This window comes from Magnolia sinica, chromosome 11 (assembly GCF_029962835.1).
Source record: "Magnolia sinica isolate HGM2019 chromosome 11, MsV1, whole genome shotgun sequence".
In the NCBI taxonomy this organism is placed as follows: domain Eukaryota; kingdom Viridiplantae; phylum Streptophyta; class Magnoliopsida; order Magnoliales; family Magnoliaceae; genus Magnolia; species Magnolia sinica.
Window position 1 is genome coordinate 39882181 of NC_080583.1, and position 22816 is coordinate 39904996.

Sequence of the window (22816 nt, forward strand, 5' to 3'; positions counted from 1 at the left end):
GTCCAATACTCACTTTATAATGGTTCTAGGTTCTAATAGATTTTAAATTAAAACAAAAGGACTAGATCTAATGATTTTGATTCCAGAAAAAGGAAAATAACAATTCCTCTTTTCAGATTAGATTGGAAAGCAAGAAACAAACTCAATTAACAAAGCTAAAGAAAGAGAATATTAAATATGCACACTTAGCTTAAATGGAGCACCGACTTATTTCTTAGAAGACCGAATTAAATTGACTTGAATTGCCTAATTTATTCTGAGATTCATGCTCTATTTATAAGTGAGCAAATCACATCTTCGACTAGTCTAAGGACCTCTACGAATGGTCGTAGAACCAACAGATATTTGAAAATTCGGGCGCGATAAGATTTGGTAGTTTCATGACTGGTCGTAGGTCTCCTTTGACTGGTCGTAGGATCCCTTAGACTGGTCGTAGGTTGTCTAATTTCAACGCTATTCTTTAAGTCGTAGGTCTACGATTGGTTAAAGATGCAGTCGACACTGTTCCTACGACTGGTTGAACAGTCTCCAGGACTAGTCGAAGCCTAACAAAATTTTTTTGATTTTTGTAACAAACTTATGACTGATCCTGAAAATGTTTAGACAGGTCGAAGCAGTGCTAGGACTAGTCTTAGAACAGACCAAACTCACTTATAAAAAACATATGAATTATGTATCCAAAATGACCTACTCTAAAGGTCAACCTATGGTCAGTCATACCTCAATAGTAAAGTAAGGACATTGAAACTTTAGAGACAAGTGACCTTTGAAAGTAATGGAGCTTGAAGTCTTGATGGAGCTCAAACTTGAAAGCTTCTTGAATCTGGTCTAACAATCTCAACTTTCTCGAGTCTTGACTTATGAACAGTGCTTGTTAATCAAAGTTGATCTTGAGTAGAGCCTTGTTCTTCATATATGCAAGCTTCATAGTAGTGTCTTTGGCACTACAATTTGACAACACAAAGGACTATAAACTATGGCACTTATAATCTCCCCCTTTGTCAAATTAGTGACAAAACACACTTTCAAGATATGTTACATAACACAAAATATCTGATTTTCAAGATATGTTACATAACACAGAATATCTGATTAAAGAATCATGCACCAATTGTTATCAACCGGCATCCTGTAGACTTATAAATCAATATTCAGTCCACCTCTACACATACTCCCCCTGAGTAACATACTCATAAAACACCATGCAATGCTACTTCCTCCTCATGACAACATCCATATCCATATACATATCCATAACATATCCATACTCCCCTTTTTTGTCATAATAGGACAAAGGAAGTACAAAAATAGATGGCTGAGGAGAAATAATCAATGAGAAATATGAGAGGTAACTAGTCAAGATATGAGAACATAGCATAAGCAACACACATAATTCATAGACTGAGCTAAGTTAAAAAGAGTGACAAACTCAAAACTAGTTAGGAGTAATAAAGTTATTACAGACCAGTAATCTTAAAAATACTAATCTGACCCAGATGAAGGAGCAGGAATGGAAGGATCAAGTTGATGCATGCCTTTGTTCAAGCGCCTAAGATATTTGCGCATATATTTCAACTGTAAATCATGGGCAACAGACATGTTTTCCATCTTAACATTTAGATTCTTAACTTTATCTTCCAATGCACTCAGACGTGCATCAAATGAAGAAGACTCATAATCTAGATCATTTGTAGAATCGGACTCAAGTTCTTCAAAAATATCATCCATGTTAATATCATCAGGAAGAAGATCATCAGCTTCTTCCTTATGTTCAGCTTCAGCACTGCCAACACCATCACCTTGGCCAGGAAGGAAATCTAGCTTCATCTTATTAATTTTAGAATTGTTAAATATCAGATGATGGATATGGGCCTCTCCAACCGGCATGTCGACTGACATATGTGTAGCTAACACAGTTATCAAATATCCAAACGGAATATCATTGTGACCACGATGGAGTCGAAACTGAATGATGAAGTGACAAATCAAGGATGGTAAGCAAATGTTAACACCACTGACAACAGAATGAAGAATACGAACCATGAAGGATGTTAATTCAGATTTATTACCCGACCAAGGATACAAATTAGACACAAAGATTTTGTGAAGAATTCTGTATTTGGGTAATAGATATTTTGAAGGAAGCGCATTCCCTTTATGCGTCCATTGTACATCCAAATTGCATAGGTCCTTAGTCAGCATACGTTTTTCAGTGACAGAGGGTTTATCAAATAAAGTATGGATGGGAATACCCTCATCATTTACTGAAATATCCATAAGGGCTGAAATCAAATGTCGATTAACTTTAAATGGCCATTCTCTTGTGGAGATAGAAAAAGTTAAATTTTCCAGTGAGAAGGCACATATGCATTCAAATATGGATTGGGCAATGGACCGGTATGCTGGGCCACCCCAAAGCAATAAGTTATTCTAACCTACAGATTGGAGCATAGGAAAAATATCAAAAGGAGCAACATGATTAATATCTACTGGATGCTCAACAATGACATTACGCAATCTGATGTCTCGAACATAAGATGGATCGTCCTTAGGAGCCCTAAGATGACGCTTAGTGATAGGGACTGATCTGGAAGAGGAAGACGGACCACGGGACGTTGATTTTCTTCCTTTAGAAGCCATATGCAACAAAGATTTCAAGAATATAGAGAGTTGCAAAGGATTGAGAAAAGGGTTTTCTCAAATCAGATTTTTCAAAAGAAAAACCCCAAATCTTAACTAAATTCGAAATAAACAACTCCAAGAGAGAAATAGAAGCAATCTAGACATAAATATACAAGCAAAATGCAAATGGAGCACTAAACTTGAAGATTTTGGAAGATGGGTTCGACTAGTCGTGTGTCTGCTCGTTTGAGAGTGAAGTTGAAATGAAGAAGAAAGTGATTTCTCCCAAATTTTAAGTGAATCCATGCGATTCACGACTGGTCGTGGATATACACGACTGGTCGTGGATACTCACGACTGGTTGAGTACAGGCCAAAAAATCTGATTTTTGCATATTTTTCAAGATTTGAAAACTAAACTAGCAAATATATACAATATGATACAAATAGGCATAATTAATCATTTTAAAATGCACATGCCGAGATCAAATTTCATTTTGTTAAACCTGCTTTTGTCGAGAGATTTAGTGAAAATATCAGCATGTTGAATCTCGGTAGGAATATATTCCAAAGATATAACCTTTTCTTCAACTAATTCTGAAATATAATGAAATCTAATATCAATGTGCTTAGTACGAGAATGCTAAATTGGATTTTTTGAAATATTTATGGCACTGGAATTATCACAATATAATAACATAGAATCTTGTTTAATTCCATAATCACTTAGCATACGTTTCATCCAAACAAGCTGTGTACACGCATTACCAGCTGCGATATATTCAGCTTCAGCTGTTGAAAGTGATATAGAACTTTGTTTCTTGCTAAACCAAGAAACTAAACAGTTTCTGATATAAAAACAACCACCACTGGTTGATTTTCGATCATCAAGATTACCAGCCCAGTCAGCATCCGAGTACCCAGCTAATTGAACACTAGTCTCATGTGGATACCAGAGACCGAGATTAACAGTACTTGCGACATATCGTATAATCCGCTTGACAGCAGTCAAGTGCGACTCTTTAGGTTCAGACTGATATCTAGCACAAATACCAACACTTAGAGCGATATCGGGTCTACTAGCAGTTAAATACAATAGACTACCAATCATACTCCGATATAATTTTGGATCCACATTTTTACCTGCAGAATCTTTTGAGAGTTTCAAGGTTGTACTCATAGGAGTATCAAAGTTCTTACCATTCTCAAATCCAAATCTCTTAATCAAGTTCATGGCATATTTAGATTGAGAAATGAACATTCCATTAGGTTTTTGTTTTACTTGTAACCTGAGGAAATAATTCAATTCCCCAACCAAGCTCATTTCAAACTGAGATTTCATCAAATCTGCAAACTCAATAGTCATGTCAGTACAGGTAAATTCATAAATGATATCATCAACATAGATTTGTACTAATAAGATGTGATCCTTATGTTTTTTAATAAACAGAGTTTTATCAACAAATCCCATTTGAAAATTATGGCTTAATACAAAATTTGTTAGTTTCTCGTACTATGCCCTAGGAGCTTGTTTTAAACTGTAAAGTGCCTTTTTAAGACGATACACATTATCAACATTTTTGGGGTCTTCAAAACCCATTGGTTGTTCAACATAAACTTCCTCATACAGATCGCCATTTAAAAATGCACTTTTCACATCCATTTGGTAAATCTTAAATTTTCTAAAACACGCAATGGATATAAAGAGTCTGATTGATTCAAGACGTGCTACTAGTGCAAAGGTTTCATCATAGTCAATACCTTCAATTTGAGTGTAACCTTGTACCACTAGCCTAGCCTTGTTTCTAATTATATTGCCAAGTTCGTCAGACTTATTTTTGAAAATCCATTTGGTTCCAATGATGTGTTTATCTTTAGGTCTACGTACGAGATACCAAACATCATTTCTCACAAATTGGTTAAGTTCTTCTTGCATCGCAATAATCCAGTTTTCATCAACAAGAGCTTCTTTTACGTTAGATGGTTCTATCTGGGATGTAAAACATACGTAATTGCATATATCCTCAAGTTGTCTACGGGTACGAACACCAGTGAGAGGGTTTCTAAGAATTTATGTGGTTCGATGATCTTTAATAGTCCTCAGTTCATAATCAGTCTAATTAGATGAAATATCAGATTTATCAATTACTAATACTTCATCATTATCTAAACTTGAGACAGGTGTGCTTAAGTGGTCATCAATGACCACATTGATGGATTCTTGAATCACACAGGTCCTTTTGTTCAGAACCCTATAAGCTCGACTGTTTAAAGAGTATCCTAAAAAGATCCCTTCATCACTCTTCGTATCAAACTTTCCCAGATGTTCACGATCTTGTAAAATATAGCACTTGCTGCCAAAAACTCGAAAGTATTTGATAGTAGGCTTTTTATCGAACCACATTTTGTAAGCCGTTTTATTATTACCTTTACTAGTGTAAGCCCAGTTAATAATATAGCAAGGTGTATTGACTGCTTCAGCCCAAACAATCTTAGAGAGCTTCATACTGCTCAACATGACATTAGCCATTTCTTGAAGCACTCTATTTTTCCTTTCAACTATACCGTTTTGTTGTGGATTTTTGGGCGCTGAGAATTCATGTAATATTCCCTGGTCGCTATAAAACTTCTCAAAACCGCTATTCTCAAATTCAGATCCATGATCACTACAAATCTTACTGACTTGAGAACCTTTTTCAGTTTGAATCCTTTTGAGAAACTTTTTTACTTCTTCAAGGGTTTCTGATTTGTCCCTTAAGAAGACAACCCATGTATATCTAGTAAAATCATCTACTATTACGAAAATATATCTTTTGCCACCTCGACTTTCCATCCTGGTAGGTCCTACTGGATCCATATGGAGAAGCTCGAGTGGTCTTGATGTGGTATTAGAATTCACTTTTTTGTGTGAGTTCCTTATTTGTTTGCCAATCTGGCATTCACCACATATTTTATCTAATTTTTGTAGTTTGGGTAGACCTCTTATAAGTTCCCATTTGCTCAATCTATGTAAATTTCGGTAGTGTACATGTCCAAGACGTTTGTGCCACAAATCAGTCTCGTCTGTTTGGACCATGTAACATGATTGATTAGATGAGCTGGATTCGCTAACAATATAGCAGTTTTCAGACGTTCTACGTTCAGTTAGTATTACTGAACCCTTGTTGTTTAGAATCTCACAGCTTTGATTAGAAAACCGTACACTATGGTTATTGTCACATATTTGAGATATGCTAAGTAAGTTATGTTTTAGACCTTCAACATATAAAACATATTTAAACAAAGGAAGGTTATAGAGTTGAACAGTACCTTGGCCCATAATCTTGCAGTTGCTGCCATCACCAAATGTGACTGAACCATCAGTCATGTCTTTGAGATCGGTAAATAAACCTTTATCACCAGTCATATGCCTTGAGCATTCACTGTCTAAGCGCCACTTTGAATAGCTTGTAGCTTTGAAAGCGGTGTGAGCAACCAAGCAGGCAACTTTAGGAACCCATTTCTGTTTTGGGTTTAGGAGTATAGTTGGTCTTCTTCTGACTGATATTGTAAGAATGACCTACTGAGTTAGATTTTGAGAGCTCCTTGAGTAAATCTATTATCTTTTCAGCAAGAGGGTTTCGGTTCTGATTTTTAAAGTTGACATAGCTGCTTTTAGATTTTTGAAAAGTTTTTGTATTTTTAGAAAAACCTTGATAAGTACTTTTTCCCTTTTGAGTTTGAGGATTCTCCTTTCACAAACTTGGGAGGAGTATACTTTTGTTTAGGAGGTATATTCTTATCATAGCCCAATCCGGATCGATCACCACTTTTTCTTGATCCGGATAATAATTTTTCTAACTTTGGATCTCCTTGGGCATACCTCCATGTATCCTTTAAACTCAGAAGAGAAGATACTTCATTTTTAAGTATCTCATTTTCAGATTTCAGATTTTCAATCAGCGAGGTTTTGAATTCTAAATCGCATTTTGATTTTTCAAAACAATCTGAAATTTGGGATTTTTCTAAAACAAGTGATTCAAAACATTCTTTGAGTTTAGAAAACTTTTCTTTTTGAAGTTTAAGTTTGATAGCAATTTTACAACTTTCCTTGTATAGAGCATTGTAAGCATCTAGAAGATCATCTTCATTTTCATAATCACTATTCAGATTTTCTTCGCTAGTTGAATCATCATGATCTGAAAAACTGAATTTGGCTAGAGTCATAAGGGCTTTAACTTCACTGCCCGACTCGGTTTCAGAATCTTCTGATTCAGAAGAAGTTTCAGAATCAGATGATTCATCCCAAGTAGCCAACATACCCTTTCTTTTTGTTTTGTCCTTTTTAGGACATTTGTTTGCTAAGTGCCCATACTCTTGGCAGTTGTAACATTGACTATCTTTCAAAGACTTCCAACTTTTAGATCTAGTTTTAGATCTTTTCTTATCATTTGATTTTTGAAAATCTACCCTTTTCTTGCTTTTGAAAATCTTGTAAAATTTCTTCACTAAAAGAGCCATATCGTCTTCAGAATTTTCTAAATCTGAGTTTTCTTGAAAAATACCTTTAGAAGATTTGAGAGCAATGGATTTACTTTTAGGAGATTTAAAGTTTAACTCATAGGTTTGTAAAGAGCCAACTAGTTCTTCTACCCTCATATTATCCGTATCACGAAGTTCCTGGATTGCGGTTACCTTAGAGTTGAACCTTTCAGGAAGTGAATGTAGTATCTTTGCACACACTTTACTTTCTAGGATTTTATTGCCAAGACCTTACATTAAGTTTACAATGTCATTTAATCTTGTGTAAAAGTCCATAAACATTTCATTTTCCTCCATATGAATTTCTTCAAATTTGGTTGTGAGGAGTTGGACCTTAGATTTTTTTACAATTGTAGTACCCTCATGTGTCATTTCTAATATATCCCAGGCTTACTTTGCAGTATCACAGGATATGATTCTTTTGAACTCATCTGGTGATAGTGCGCAAGTGATTGCATTTAGTGCTTTTGCATTGGCACTACTCTCATTTTTCTGAAGGGTGGTCCATGAGAAATATGGTGTTACTCTCATTGATTTTGAACCATCAATACCAATCACTTCAGTAGTAGGTGGGGTCCATTCAGTCACTGTGGCTTGCCACACACTCTCATCCATTGATTTGAGGAAGATCCTCATCTTGGCTTTCCAATAGAGATAATTGGAGCCATCAAAGGGTGGAGGCCTAGTGACTGATAGGCTATCAAAATTTGACATCTTATATATAGCTTAGATCGTTAGCTCAGGAATTAAATCCAAATAAAAAGCAATATGAGCGAGTTATTAGGCTCTGATACCACTTGAAATGGCCAAGCTATATGTCCTAGAGGGGGGGTGAATAGGACTATGCCAAATTAAATTTAAATACAGCGGAATATGAAACAAAGAATAGATAGCACTATACACCAATCACAGTATAGGAATGGAAAGCAACCTAAAATAGAGAAATTGAAACAAAAATTGTTCTAAGGACAACCTTACACCAAAAACCAAAGTTTATGGTAGGACAACCTTATTTCTAGAACAAATAGAGAAATTGAAACTCAACGTAATAAAGAGATAACAAAAATATAATGCTAAAATGTAAATTAAATTATTATAACATTCCCCACTGTGCTTGAAATGAAATGATTACAACATTCACATTCACACGTACATTCCACAATTCTGAATGATAAAAGATAGGAAATATAAATCACATATCCACAACACAAAGAATTATAGTGGTTCGCTTGTGTGTTCACCAACTGTTAAATAACAGCCACACAGAATGCTACTCCACTCCTAATATTCTCACACAGGGGATATTAGCGTTCACTAACAAATAGGTTTTTACAGGTTCACCCAAAACCTTCACAATTGTGTCCTTTTCAAAGGGTTTACACAATTCAAAAACCCTCACTTCTGAGTTTCTGGCTCTCCTCAGATAACCAACAACTTTGAGATTTTTCTGGCTTAACCTCAAATAAAACCCAACAATATAAATTACACAAATTATAAAATACCTGATTTTCTCCTTCGTTGTAGCAGCCTAGAAGAACCAAGTCAGAGTAGAGATTTGAATGTCAAAGTTCAATGTCCAATACTCACTTTATAATGGTTCTAGGTTCTAATAGATTTTAAATTAAAACAAAAGGGCTAGCTCTAATTGATTTTGATTCCAGAAAAAGGAAAACAACAATTCCTCTTTTCAGATTAGATTGGAATGCAAGAAACAAAATCAATTAACAAAGCTAAAGAAAGAGAATATTAAATATGCACACTTAGCTTAAATAGAGCACCGACTTATTTCTCAGAAGACCGAATTAAATTAACTTAAATTGCCTAATTTATTTTGAGATTTGTGCTCTATTTATAAGTGAGTAAATCACGTCTTCGACTAGTCTAAGGACCTCTATGACTGGTCATAGAACCAACAGATATTTGAAAATTCGGACGCGATAAGATTTGACAGTTTCACGACTGGTCGTAGGTCTCCTTTGACTAGTCGTAGGTTGTCTAATTTCAACGTTGTTCTTTGAGTCTTAGGTCTACGACTGGTCGAAGATGTAGTCGACACTATTCCTATGACTGGTCGAACAATCTCCAGGACTAGTCGAAGCCTAACAAAAAAAATTTAATTTTTGTAACAAACTTACGACTGATCCAGGAAATGTTTAGATAGGTCGAAGCAGTGCTAGGACTAGTCGAACAAAGTCCAGGACTAGTCTTAGAACAGACCAAACTCACTTATATAAAACATATGAATTATGTATCTAAAATAACCTACTCTAAAGGTCAATCTATGGTCAGTCATACCTCAATAGTGAAGTAAGGACATTGAAACTTTAGAGACGAGTGACCTTTAAAAGTAATGGAGCTTGAAGTCTTGATGGAGCTCAAACTTGAAAGCTTTTAAATCTAGTCGAACAATCTCAACTTTCTCGAGTCTTGACTTATGAACAGTGCTTGTTAATCAAAGTTGATCTTGAGTAGAGCTTTGTTCTTCATATATGCAAGCTTCATAGTAATGTCTTTGACACGACAAATTTAACAACACAAAGGGCTATAAACTATGACACTTACAGAGGATGACTCCAATGTTGAGACCGAGTAGAAACATAAGTGCCCAAGTGCCAAATACTAGGAGGCGGCGTCTCCCACTGTGTCATGGTCAGTTGGAAAGGGGTGTGGCTTTACTCGCCCGAGGGTAGGGTGCAATACTAGGCTGAGTTTAACCAGCTCGTGAATGGGTCCGCTATTGACGTGCCGGATAGGTAATGGTAGACTATTGGCCAGGTGGATAGTGAGGTTTCTTACGCTCACTTGGACTGCGCGCCTAAGAAGGGGTAGTGCCATTTAGAGTGTATTAAACCCCAGTAATTATCCAGAATGAGAACTGTATTGATACTTGATGCTTTAGTGATGAGCTGCATTGATATATGGATGAGGATTGGCATGCATGAGTTGCATTTTGCATCGCATGGCCTTGATATGGCCGATAGCATTCATGTTTTGCACCGTATAGCCTTGGTATGGCTGATTGCATTCATGTACTCATCAGCATGATTCCACATTACTCTGTCATTGCATTCTGAGCACGCCCATATTGCGCACACACTTACACCACCCTTTAAGCTTTCAATAAGCTTATGCACGATTGATGCGTGTAAGTGACGCCAGGATGCAACCATAGCTTAGTCACAGCAGGAGCGCGCAGTCGAGCTTCAGGAGTCTCCATTATTATTATCTTGTATTTCCCTTCATATGCATTATACTTTAAAGTTTTTTATCATGGTGGATTTTGTGATGGTGTTCTTGTGGTTATTGTTTGTGGATTATGCTTATGGTTATGCTCATTACGAATCAAATTGATGTTAAAAATCCTCCTTGTAGGATCCCAGGATTGGAATCTGGTGTATGGGTGCTGGGAGCCGAGAATGGGGTACTACGGAGGTTGTCGGCACCGAATTCGGCAATCGAAAATTTTGTGAGCCCGGTTTCCGAGTTTGAGGCGTGACACATGATTTCTTTGTTGTTTTTGAAATATATTAGAATATTTTAATGGGGATTATATACCTGAGGTGTTTTGTTCATGGGATGTGAGGTTTAATTTACCTTTGAAGATCTTGATTCATCCACTTTGTTGAGTCTACATCTTGTAGTTCTTTCATGTGGAGCTCACTGGACTGAATGACTCAACCGTCACATTAATTGACAAACAAGGGCCCTTTCAATTATAATTGTTTTATTATTCCACATTGTATCGAAATATTTTGCAGTGTCCTGTTCACCCCCCTCTAAGACTTCTATATCTCATCCTTTCAAGTGGTATCAGAGCAAGGCTACTCTTTTTGGGATTAATCTCTTAGAGCAAGATCCAGAGCAATTAGAATGTCAAATTTTGATAGTCTACCCATTACTAGGCCACCTCCCTTTGATGGCTCAAATTATTCTTATTGGAAAGCTAGAATGAGGATTTTTCTAAAATATATTGATGAAAGTGTGTGGCAAGCCACTTTAACTAAATGGACCCCCTCAACAATGGAAGTATTGGCTGAGGATGGAACCACGTCAGTCACGCCCCAAACTCAGAAACTGGGCTCACAGAGTTTCCGATCACTGAATCTGGCGCCGAAGCCTCCGTAGTGCCCCATTCTTGGCTTCCGGCACCCATATATCAGATTCTGATCCAGGGATCCTACAAGGAGGATTTTCAAACATACATTTATCTCATAATAAGCATAACCACAAGTTTACCAAAATCACAAAGGCAACATCATCATCACATATTCACTAATATAAATAGTTGAATACAGTGCTGAAAGGGAAATATACATATATCAAAAATCAAGCTCCAGAAGACCGCTGCAGGCTCTAAGCTCAACGCTACAGCAACCTAACGCCACCTGCACGAGAGCTGTCAGGTCCGTATCCTAGTCTGTACCATTTTGTAGACACTCACGATCCTACCCATCAAATTTCGGCGACCTGCGACCTGTAGTCGGCATTTGCGCGCACCCTCAGTCCTATCCCATAGATCTGAGTTGGCTCGACCCGAGACTTGTACCCTAGCGACCACGCCATCACCGCGGTTCGAACAGCGTGTCTTGCACATTGATGCGATACCTAGGCCAGGAGATGTGAGCCCGCATTTATTTTGAGGAAAACACCATGGAAGAGAATCTCTACCAAATGTCAAATCAATCCGATCAATCAATCAAGTACAACACCCATATCTCTCTTACCTAAAAGTCAACACAACCTTACCTCTCAAGTACACCCATCACTCTCACCCATCACACCCATCCCTCTCTCCCATCCATCACTCTCTCTCTCATTTCTCTCTTCACTCTTAAGCAACCCAAGGAGAGGAGAAACGTCCAAGCTCTCCATGAGAAGAGCCATGTGTGGCCCACTCCCTACCCTAAGATCTCCCATCTCCACCCTTCAACCTTCATCTTCCACCATCAAAGAGAAAGATTAGGATCTTAGCATTCTAAGGAGCCAAGGAGGAGCAAAATCGATGGGTGTTCGTAGCTCTAGATCATGATTTTGACTTAGGGCCCACTTATGATGGGACCCACTTTGATGTATGTGTTGTGATCTAAAGAGGGGCCCATAATGGCGGGGTCTCTCAACTACATCGTCTCTCTCTCTCTCTCTCTTCCTTTTTATGGTCATAATGATGATGTTGCCTTTGTGATTTGGGTAAACTTGTGGTTATGCTTATTACGAGATAAATGTACGTTTGAAAATCCTCCTCATAGGACCCCAAGATTGGAATCTAGTGTATGGGTGTCGGAAGCCGAGAATGGGGCACTACGGAGGCTGTCGCCACCGGATTCGGCGATCGGGAATTCTGTGAGCCCGGTTTCTGAGTTTAGGGCATGACAACATCCATAAAAGAAACTACTTATACTTTTTGAACTATCATTTAGAAAGTGAAAGCAGTACTAATGCAAAAGCTTTAAATTCAATTACTTATGCTCTATCACAAGATGAATTTAAAAGAATCATCTCTTGTGATACAGCAAAACAAGCATGAGATATTCTTGAAATTACACATGAAGGAACTAACATCGCGAAAAAGTCTAAAATTCAAATCCTCGCAAATAAGTTTAAGGAAATTTGTGTGAAAGAAAGTGAGTCATTCATGGACTTCTATACAAAACTAAATGACATTGTTAATTCAATGTGGGGTCTTGAAGAAAAAGTTCCTGAAAGCAAGGTTTGTGTTAAGATACTTCGATCACTTCCTAATAGGTTCAATTCTAAAGTAACTACTATACAGGAATTGAGAGATATTGATAACTTGTGAAAGGACAAGCTATATATGTCCTAGAGGGGGGGGTGAATAGGACTATGTCAAATATTTCAATATAATGCGGAATAATAAAGCAAATAAACTCAATTGCTTAAAGTATTAAATTTTTGATATCAAATAGTTCATAGGACAACCTTCACCTAAAAGATTTATGTAAGACAACCTTATTTCACGACATCTTTGAAATCAAAATACCAAACTTTAGTAAGAGCAAATGAAACACAAAATAGGCATACAAGTAATAAAAGCAATCACCATAATGGACAAAGGAATTATAGTGGTCCGGTGCATAAACACAACCTACTCCACTCCTAAAATTACTACTCTTGCAATTTTGACTTTCACTATCTCAAGGTTTTCCCAGGGTCACCTTAACAACCTGATACAGTTATTGCAATTTTTACAGGCTATCACAACAAACCCACTTTGTGATTTTCACGGGATCACCACAAACAAACATGCTGAGATTTCCAGGCTATGGAAAAGCTTACCACTTGCCTATGGAATTGGAACATGGAGCCTATTGGGCTATTAAAAATCTGAACTTTGATTTGGACAACGCTAGCTCGCTACGTAAACTTCAGTTAGATGAACTCAAGGAAATCCGGAATGACACATTCGAGAACTCAAGAATTTACAAAGATGAAGGTGTTCCATGTCAAGAACATCTTTTGGAAATCATTCTTGACTGGTCAAAAAGTCCTTTTATACAATTTTCAGTTACATCTTTTTTCAGGTAAATTTCAATCTCGTTGGGCCGGCCTTTTCACTGTTACTAATGTATATCCTCATGGCGCTATCGAGATAAAGAATCCAACAAATGGTAATGCTTTCAAAGTAAACAGACATTGGTTAAAGTCATTTGTTGAGAAATTTGATTCAGGGGATTTGTCCATGCCTCTAACTGATCCTGTTTACCAGGATTGACCTCCTAATCTGATGGAGGTGTAGTTAGATTTATTGCTTTCATAGAATTTAGGACTAGGGTAGTTTTCTTCCAGTCTGTTTAGTGTTTTTTGTGTTAACCCATTTCATGCTGAGATTCGTGGAAAAGCTTCAAATTTCATTCCTTTAGGTACTATCTTTTCATTACTACTCTCTTTCATTTCGTTACCTCATGTGCATTACATGCTTACTTCTTTTACATTAAGGACAATGTAGATTTTAGGTTGGGGGTGTGGATTAGGTAAACTAATCAGTATTTTCTTCGTTTTGAACAAAATTGTAGAAATTTTTAAAATTTTCAAAATAAAAACCTATTTGGAAAGCAGTAGTTGTGCGTTTAAGGATGCTTTGAGTATGATGCTGGGACAGAGATTGAATTTTGAATTTTTGGAGTTTGATCAACTAAGTAATCTATCTCCTAAGTTCTTGCACTTAATGGATTAAGAGGAAGTTTGGATATCATGTTGATTCAAATCATGAAGATATGTTAAATTTGCTTTCTCGAGATATGCTAGAATTTTTGAGTGTTAGTATGTGAATCATTGATAGATGTTGAGAATTGAGTCTAGATAACCTTATCCACCTTAAAATATGAAAAACCAGTTAAAAAATAGGAAATTGACAAAAAGGTCATGAATGATGAAAAAGAATGAAAAAAGTCTTTAAAGAGAATGAAAATGTCTCTGAAAAGAATGTAAAACTTTGAAAAAGAACGAATAAGAGTGACCATCGATATAAAATCAAAAACTAAAAAAAGAAGAAAAAGGAGATGTGTTCGGAATCAACACTTGAGTTCTCGATTAATCCTGATATGATGAGCATGGCCAACATTATGAACTGATAGTATGTTCATAAGAAGTAAGTTGATAGTCACCAAGCACATTGAAAAAGAAAAACTTGATGTATGAACTTATGATTTTAAGTGATTGATAAATAACCTATTTGATTGATTGCTTATGTGATTTGGATTTGGGTTTTTAAAATCTCACTTTCTCATCTTGACTCTACTCATTCATACTTGATTACACAAAAGATTGTTTTCTGAAAAAAGGTTTTGAACTTTGAAGATGGAAGATTATTTCACGCATGTTTTGCTCGAGACTAACAAAATGCTGGTTGGGGAGTGTGTTAAGTTTCAAATATTGCATATTTTACCCCATTTATATCTTGGTTTTATGAACATGATTAGGCTTAATGGTATTTTTTATACATGTTTGTGTTGCAAGGTGATTTTAAGAGCTTAGATTGAAAAGAATGCTAAAAGCATGGATTTGATGCTCAAAGAACACCAAGGCAAAGAACGGATCTTTGGATACCAAGATTGAAGATTTCAAGACTCCAAGATCCAAGAAAACCAAGTGGAGAACGAAGGGAGTCGAAAGAACAAAGTGCTGAAATTCACTTCATTATCTGTGGCATCGACCACAGTTCGATGACATCGAACACAGGTCGATGACATCAAAATTTTACATGAAAATCAAGTTGGTTGTTGGACATATTAGATGCGATTCTCGATGAATCAAAATCATTTTCAATGACTCGAAGAGATGATCGATGACATCGAAATTTGTTCGATGACATCGAATTTATGGAAGAATTTGAGGCAACTCGTTAGACTATTTTAGACACTTTTTCGTTTACTCGAAGATTGATCGATGACATCGAAAATGTGCTCGATGACAAGAAAAGTTACGCAGTGCGTAAAGGCGCAACTTTCAGAATTCAACTTACATTCGATGACATCAAAGGTTGTTCAATGTCATCGAACGCATAATGCAGATTGCGTAAATTGAGGTGGTTTTGCGATCTTACACGAACTAGGCTATAAATATGGGTTTCCTATGGACTTTTTGGGGGATCTAGGGTTTTGAGGAGCAGAGTAAAGGGGTGGAGCCATCATCTAAGAGTTTCTTCTTCCCTTCTTCTTAGTTTTTAATGCTTTCTTTTAGGGTTTTAATTCCAATCATGTCTATGGTTGGCTAAACCTCTTAGCTAGGGCTAAGAGGTGAAGCTTGTAGCGTATTGGGATGTTGTTCTTATTTGGATTCTTGCTCTTATTGACACTACCAAAAAAAGGGGCAAAGGATTCAGATCACGTTACTTTTTTGCTACGGATATAAACCTTAGCTATCATTGCTACGGTTTTAATCTATAGCTAAAAAGTTGATACACCATTAATAATTAATAGTGTTGTAAGGGGCTTTATGAGGCCTAAAAAAACTATATGTTCTATCTAAGTCATCTATATATTTGTAAATATTACTTTAGAGGATGGAAAAAAAATCAGCTAGATCAAAGGCTCAAGTGGACCACAAGGTAGGAAACAGTGATATTAAATTACAGTTGCTTCATATAGTGTGGTCCACTTAGGCCTTCAATATACCTGAAATTTTGTGTATTAAAGTAAAATAATTTATTAAAATTATGGATCGGAATGAATTAACTAAATACATCATGGTGGGCCCCATGGAGCCCCTAATCTACATCCGTCCACGTTCGTCCGTCAAAAGACCCCCATATTCCCTCTAAATACAGCAGGTATTTCACTCGCTCTCTCTCTCTCTCTCTATTCCCTAATCAAAGCTTTCCCTAAGCTCTTCTTTCCTAATCCTCTCTCCCTCCTAATATCTGCTCCATCTCTCTCATTCTCCTCCCTCTCTCTCCAATGCATCAGCCATGAACGCCCTACAAGGTGGGTTTTTTCCAAGGGGGTTCGTGATCTCGACCCAGTTCCTTAATCTCCCGATTTTCATCTCCCTCCTGAAGAAAGCAGAGTTCAGTGGCTTGGTTTTGCCCTACGAGGTGGGTTTTTTTAAAGGAGTTTTGAAGATTCCTGATCTGATGTGCATTTTGTTTCCATTTTCTGTAGTATTTAAGCTGGTTTCTTTTATGTTTCACCTACAGATTTTTTTCGATAGATGAACAACTTGCTTGCTATTATGGATTCCCAAGATGCCGTGGGGTTGTCAATGACATTGAAGCAGAGGAACCTGCCATCTGACTATACCTTTTATTGATATTGTAGGAGAGTAAATTAGAGATGGTTTTGCATATCTATTCTTGAACTTGAAATACAGACATACGGCTTCTGTTGTTGCAGGAAACCATGGGATTCCGGTCATTGTTGTCGGGCATCATTTTGGGAATGCAAATGACATGGCTCTTGTAACGCCCTGAAATTTGGGGGTCGAGCATAACTCAGCTCCCGAGTTTCAAAACATCACTTATGCAACATATTTAATGATGGATGGATGTTGTCTGTAAGAGTACATAAAACATGGAATAGATTAAGCCAAACTGCAAACATAATTCAGGGATAAGTGAAAGACGCAAGCGGAAGACTTAAAGAAACATATGTGTACATGTGCAAGTCCCTGAAATACGTATACATGCCAGGTCATACTTACAAGTGTTTATATTCAAATTACAAGTATCAAAATGAAATTATCTATTCCAAAAGAAAACTCAAAATCCCCGCATATATATCAGGACACGGCTCACATGAACCCGCCTGAGAACTGCATAAAAGAAAACGCGGCCTCATCATCCTCGAACTCCTGCTCTGCCTCAGGGGTCGTGTCAACATCTGCATCTAAGACAAAGTTTGGTTGGTGTTGAAACACCGCCCCAGAACGTGGGAGTGAGTGATCAAGTCAGTGGAACAATACCGTAAAAGTTAACATGATATCAAATCAATCAAGCAGTAATGGTAAGGCAATACAATTAAACAAGTCTAAAGTACTCTTGTTAATGCAAGAATGTATGTATAAATGATGCATGCCCTCGCCTTACTCCCTCAACGTCTTCATCTTACGTTACGCATGACAACCTCCCGCAGTGCCAACGACTTCCACGCACATGCAATGCGGTGCATGAACATGATGACCAAGTTGTTATTAGTCCTTTTCATACAGCAGGATTGGGAAGCTAAGGTACCTTCCTCATATCAATTTCCACATAGTGATCCATTCTAGGGTCATCAGTCCTAGGCCATCTCATACGATCATATGGTTTTAAGTCACTGCAAAGGGCTCATCACCAATCATTACACGCCTATCATACCTTTGTTACTACTCTAAGGCTCGTCGCCTTAATGCAGTATCCAGGTATGCTCGAGGTCACTACAAAGGGCTCGTCACCAATCAATATAGGCCGACAGCACGAATATAGTGTCCTATACCACCATAATCGGCTCACGAGTCTGGTGTGCTCACTGGTCACTACGGGGAGGATCGTCACCCCAGCGTAGGTCGACAGCTTGACCACGGTGTCCCATACCACCATGTCTGGCTCATGAGTCTTAGCGGATCAAGGTACAACAATTAACGGGATTTCATCGGTAAGTTTGGTACCCTAGATTCAAACAATAGCGTCCATACATGGTGAACATACATCGGATAATCGGGTTACTTGACGAACTCGACTAGCACGAGCGCACGTTGGGTTGAACAACATAGAGTGCGCAAACACTCCGTGTGGCCAAACCACTGCCGACAACTCTAATACGACTCGGGTTCGTCAAATCACGTCCTTCATGGCGAAAGCAACCTCAACCACGAACTCAAGGCCGATTACCGATTTCCTGGACTATTTCATAGTCCCAAACACATTCCATTATAACAGATATGCATATACAATTTAGAACAGTAATGGAACAACAATTCAAATCATGTAGTATGTGAGCATTTGAAGAATATCAACTTAACATGGATTTACACATAAGTAATACTTGAAGTTAAACAACAAAGAATGTGACTTGCATGTAGGAAATCATACATACCAATAGGAGAGTTGAGAATCGCTTCTCAACGCCCGCAAGTAGAATAATATATTACACTTTAGACCATTCAGACATTTCTACAAACACTTAGACTACATAGTTTAACATACATGACGTATGTTAGAATACACGCATTTGGACAATTCCTTTTGCCAAGGAGTTGACACACATACAACTAGCACAAATACATGACAATTAATCATGGCAAGTACATGTTCAGATTTTATACGTATACGATACTTCTTACATATAATAGAATACACAAATCTCAATATAACACATACATATCAGGAACGCAAAATAAACATAGCATTTGGCATGTGAAATTACACCCACAACAAGAATAAACCATTAACTGACATTGAAAGCCTTGAAAACCATAACCTATACGAATATAATCCGCACCTTAAATCAGAAAAAGCACACCGAACTGATTCAGACGATATGTCTTCATCAATGGTGACTAGATAACCTAAGGCAAGAATAGAAACGAGCTACATCAACACATAGACTATTCTAAGCTCTAAACAGATTAGGGTTAGATTAACTTACCTAAGAAGGAACTTAAAATTGCCGGAATAACGATTCAAAAGTAATGGTTTAAGGATGTAGAGTAACAGGAAAGAATCTTAAGATGATTCACCAACTTCTCTCACTTTCTCTCTCTTTTCCTCTCCTTTTCTTTGCTAGGGTTAGGAAATTCGTATGGAAAAGAGAGTGAGGGTTTTAAGGTCTTTATATAGGCCTAAAATAGATGAAAATAGCCCCAGGGCCAAGTTATACTTAGGTTATAACCAAATCAGGCCTCTCTCGATCTAACGGAGCACTTCCAGTGGTCCTTTCTCCACGTGCGGTCGGACTTAAGCTCATTGATCATGGATCTAGGTCAGGCTGAGTTTTTGTACCGATCGGATTTACAGATCAGCCGTGGCGGACCACACTCAATTCAATGGTAACTGAAACTCGATCAGGTCCACAAGCACTATGACATGCCCGGACCATCTTCCCTGATCCGAGGGTGAAATTGGGTCAGAATCCAACGGTCAGATTGCTTAGAATCGTCGCGCAAGCGACATGACTCAGATTTCATAAAATCATATTTAATTTCTCATCGTTCTCACACTCTTCACTCCAGACTCAATCAAATCGACCTAGGACATCATCTGGACTTGATTTTTAAGGTGATGGTCAAGTCCAACATGGTGACCATAATTGTCTAAGATCATCGCTATCGGATTTTCGACGCGCGGTCCAGGTCCGATCCAAAGCTTCTAAAAATTCCTGAGAGCAACTGGATTTAGTGTTGAATCTCAGATTTCAGAGTAACATAGCGCTAACGATTCTACAAGTTTTGAGTCCTGCAGATCAAATTTAAAGTGATTGATGCTAATTTCACAAGCAATCGAGTTTAACGCTAATAACCCACAAATAACTTCTAAGAAAAATAGAGGTAGTACTCGGGTCCTAGCACGAAATTTTTCGGGTCATTACAGCTCCTCATGCACAGTAATTGATTAAACTCTAGTTTGGACTATTTACATGTTTGTAGTAGCAAAGTGAATGCATGTATGCAAGTCTTTAGAAATTTTATTATACTCTTTTTTTTTGTCAATCTGTTTTAGCTTTACTGTTTACAAGGCATTGTATAAAATCTTCAGGATCTATTCCTATTTCTTTACTTTCTAGTTACAGCAAAAAATAGTTGGAAAGGTTCATTTCCTCTCTCCATGTGCATGTTGCCTCTCTTCTTCGACATATGGTTGGATCAGTTGGTACGTTCAAAAATTTAAATTTATTGGAATTTTTTTTCCTTATATGTACCTATTTAATACTTATCTTTTTTGTAGATTTTAATTGCATTCATGTTGTGTTAAGACTAGTGTTTCTTGTTTATAGATTTTACATTCCCATTTGTAGTTGTGTAAGGACGAACATTATATTCCACAATGGGACCCCGGGTTCTGTAATCCAGACCATTGGCCTATTGCATCGAACTGCAGATTGATGAAGGCCTGAAAATCTCCATGATGGGAAATTCACAGGCACCAATCTTTGGATAAATTTCATTTGGATGGAGACCGACACTCTAATTTTCAACCAAAATGTACTTTTTTTTGCCACAATCAAAAGGCTAGAATTGTCCCAGCTAAAAGAATTTAATACTCTACACAAGGAAGAATGTAATAGACCAATGGTCAGGACTGCCTATTTGGCTTCATGGAAATAGAAATGAAGGAAACAATGTTTCTTAAAATGCCATTTATAAATGTTGAGAAAGGTAAAATAGTTTGTCTTAAGGCCAGTTTGTATAAATTGCAGATTGGAGAATGCAACTAGTTTGCATCAACAAGGAATTTATACCTATGTGGGAAGCAATTGCATTTGCCGACTGTATTCTCATTCCTTTTATGCAGAGAAGGATTGTTGGTCTTCATCAGAATACATCAGTTGGATCAACTGACATAACTGAATGTTTTCCTTTTTTTTTTTAAAAAAAAATTTCTTTTTTCTTCACCTTGAACTTGGAGGAATATTATACTATGGTTTTGACCAAATCTATATGCCTATTTTCATATCTAAATACAAAATTTAAGGGTGTTTGATGAATCCGAGTTAAATGGATCACTTTGGGAATTGGAAAAAACATGCAAGATAGATAAATAATCATTTTTTGTTTTTTGGGTTTCTTCTTTTGTTTTGTATTTTCAATGTAATGGGCCCTAATTAACCCAATCATATTTGATGCGTGTTCTATTAGGGCCCATTTGGATGATTTTTAACCCCTTTTTTCCATTGATTTTTTTAATCAATTTTTTCTTATCTTTTTTATTTTTATTGTAAATGATACATGATTAGGTTACTTGTGCTCGTGCTTGGAGGAGTAAGGAAAGAAAAGTTGATTCAGGCATCTTTGGACATTTTTGGGCATTTTGTGCCTTTATTATTATTATTATTATTATTATTATTATTATTATTATTATTATTATTGTGGTTTACTCTTTATCCTGATTAGGTTGCTTATGCTCATGCTTGAAATTATTATAAGCATGTTTTTTTACGATAACATGTATGTAACTTGTTTATATATAAGCATGTATTTATTGTCTTTTTTAAAATTTGCTGTTTTTTTTTCCATTTTTTCTTTTCTTTTTGTTGTTTAAGGTCAGGCAAGTCAGGCTAACAGAAACCATTAATGCCCCATCAAATGTATGCCACAAAATATGAACGATACACATGTTTTCCTTTTTTACTACATATAAATGTGCGTGTCTTTTTACCACAAAAACCAACAAAAATAGCTATTTACTACATATAAATGGGATTGAATGCCTACCGTTGACAATCACTTGAGGAAAGCAGTTGGTAGCTTATTGTAGGTCTAGTGCAATGTGTTTTAAGGTGTAGCAGGGGAAGTTGCTTTGACTTCAGGTGGTGGATTGAAGAAGCTATCTTTATTAATTGATAACTATGAAGAGGTTGAAATGGTAAATCATTTATACCAACTCTCTTACCTGATATTCTCCCAATTTCCATTTTCTTTTATGCTCATTTCTTACCACATTAATGCCAATGTTTTACTCAAACTCTCTAAGTGCATCATAAGAATACAATTCCATGAATGTAAAGTGGGCCAAGCACAGGGTTTGACCCATTTTCTATTTAAGGCAGAGTGGAAAACATAACCTGCCTTTATGCAAGCTGTCATTTCCCACTTTTGATGCTACAAATCACAACTGAAGTAAGAACACAAAGGTCCTATTCTTATCTCACTTGTGAGTTGGACACAGCCACCTATCATGAGATATTGATGGGTTAATTGATATTGGAGTAATTATTCCAATGCAATTAGTAGTAGTCCTTGTTTTTTGCATGAGTTGGACACAGCACACCTATATATATATTGATTTTTATTTATGTTTTATTTTATTTCTAGCTTTATTTTTTAAGAAAAATCTTGATTTGGAATTTCTTTTTCTTTAGAATAAAATTCTGAGTTTGTAGTCAATTTTAGAAGCAGAACTGATGCATGCCCAAAATCAGGTATGTAGTAAAATTTGGTTAGTTGTTCAGGGTTTGTGTAAGAGTAAAAAAATTCATGCCATTGTATATGTATCTTGTCATGTATCAGCTAGGGTGGTAACTGAC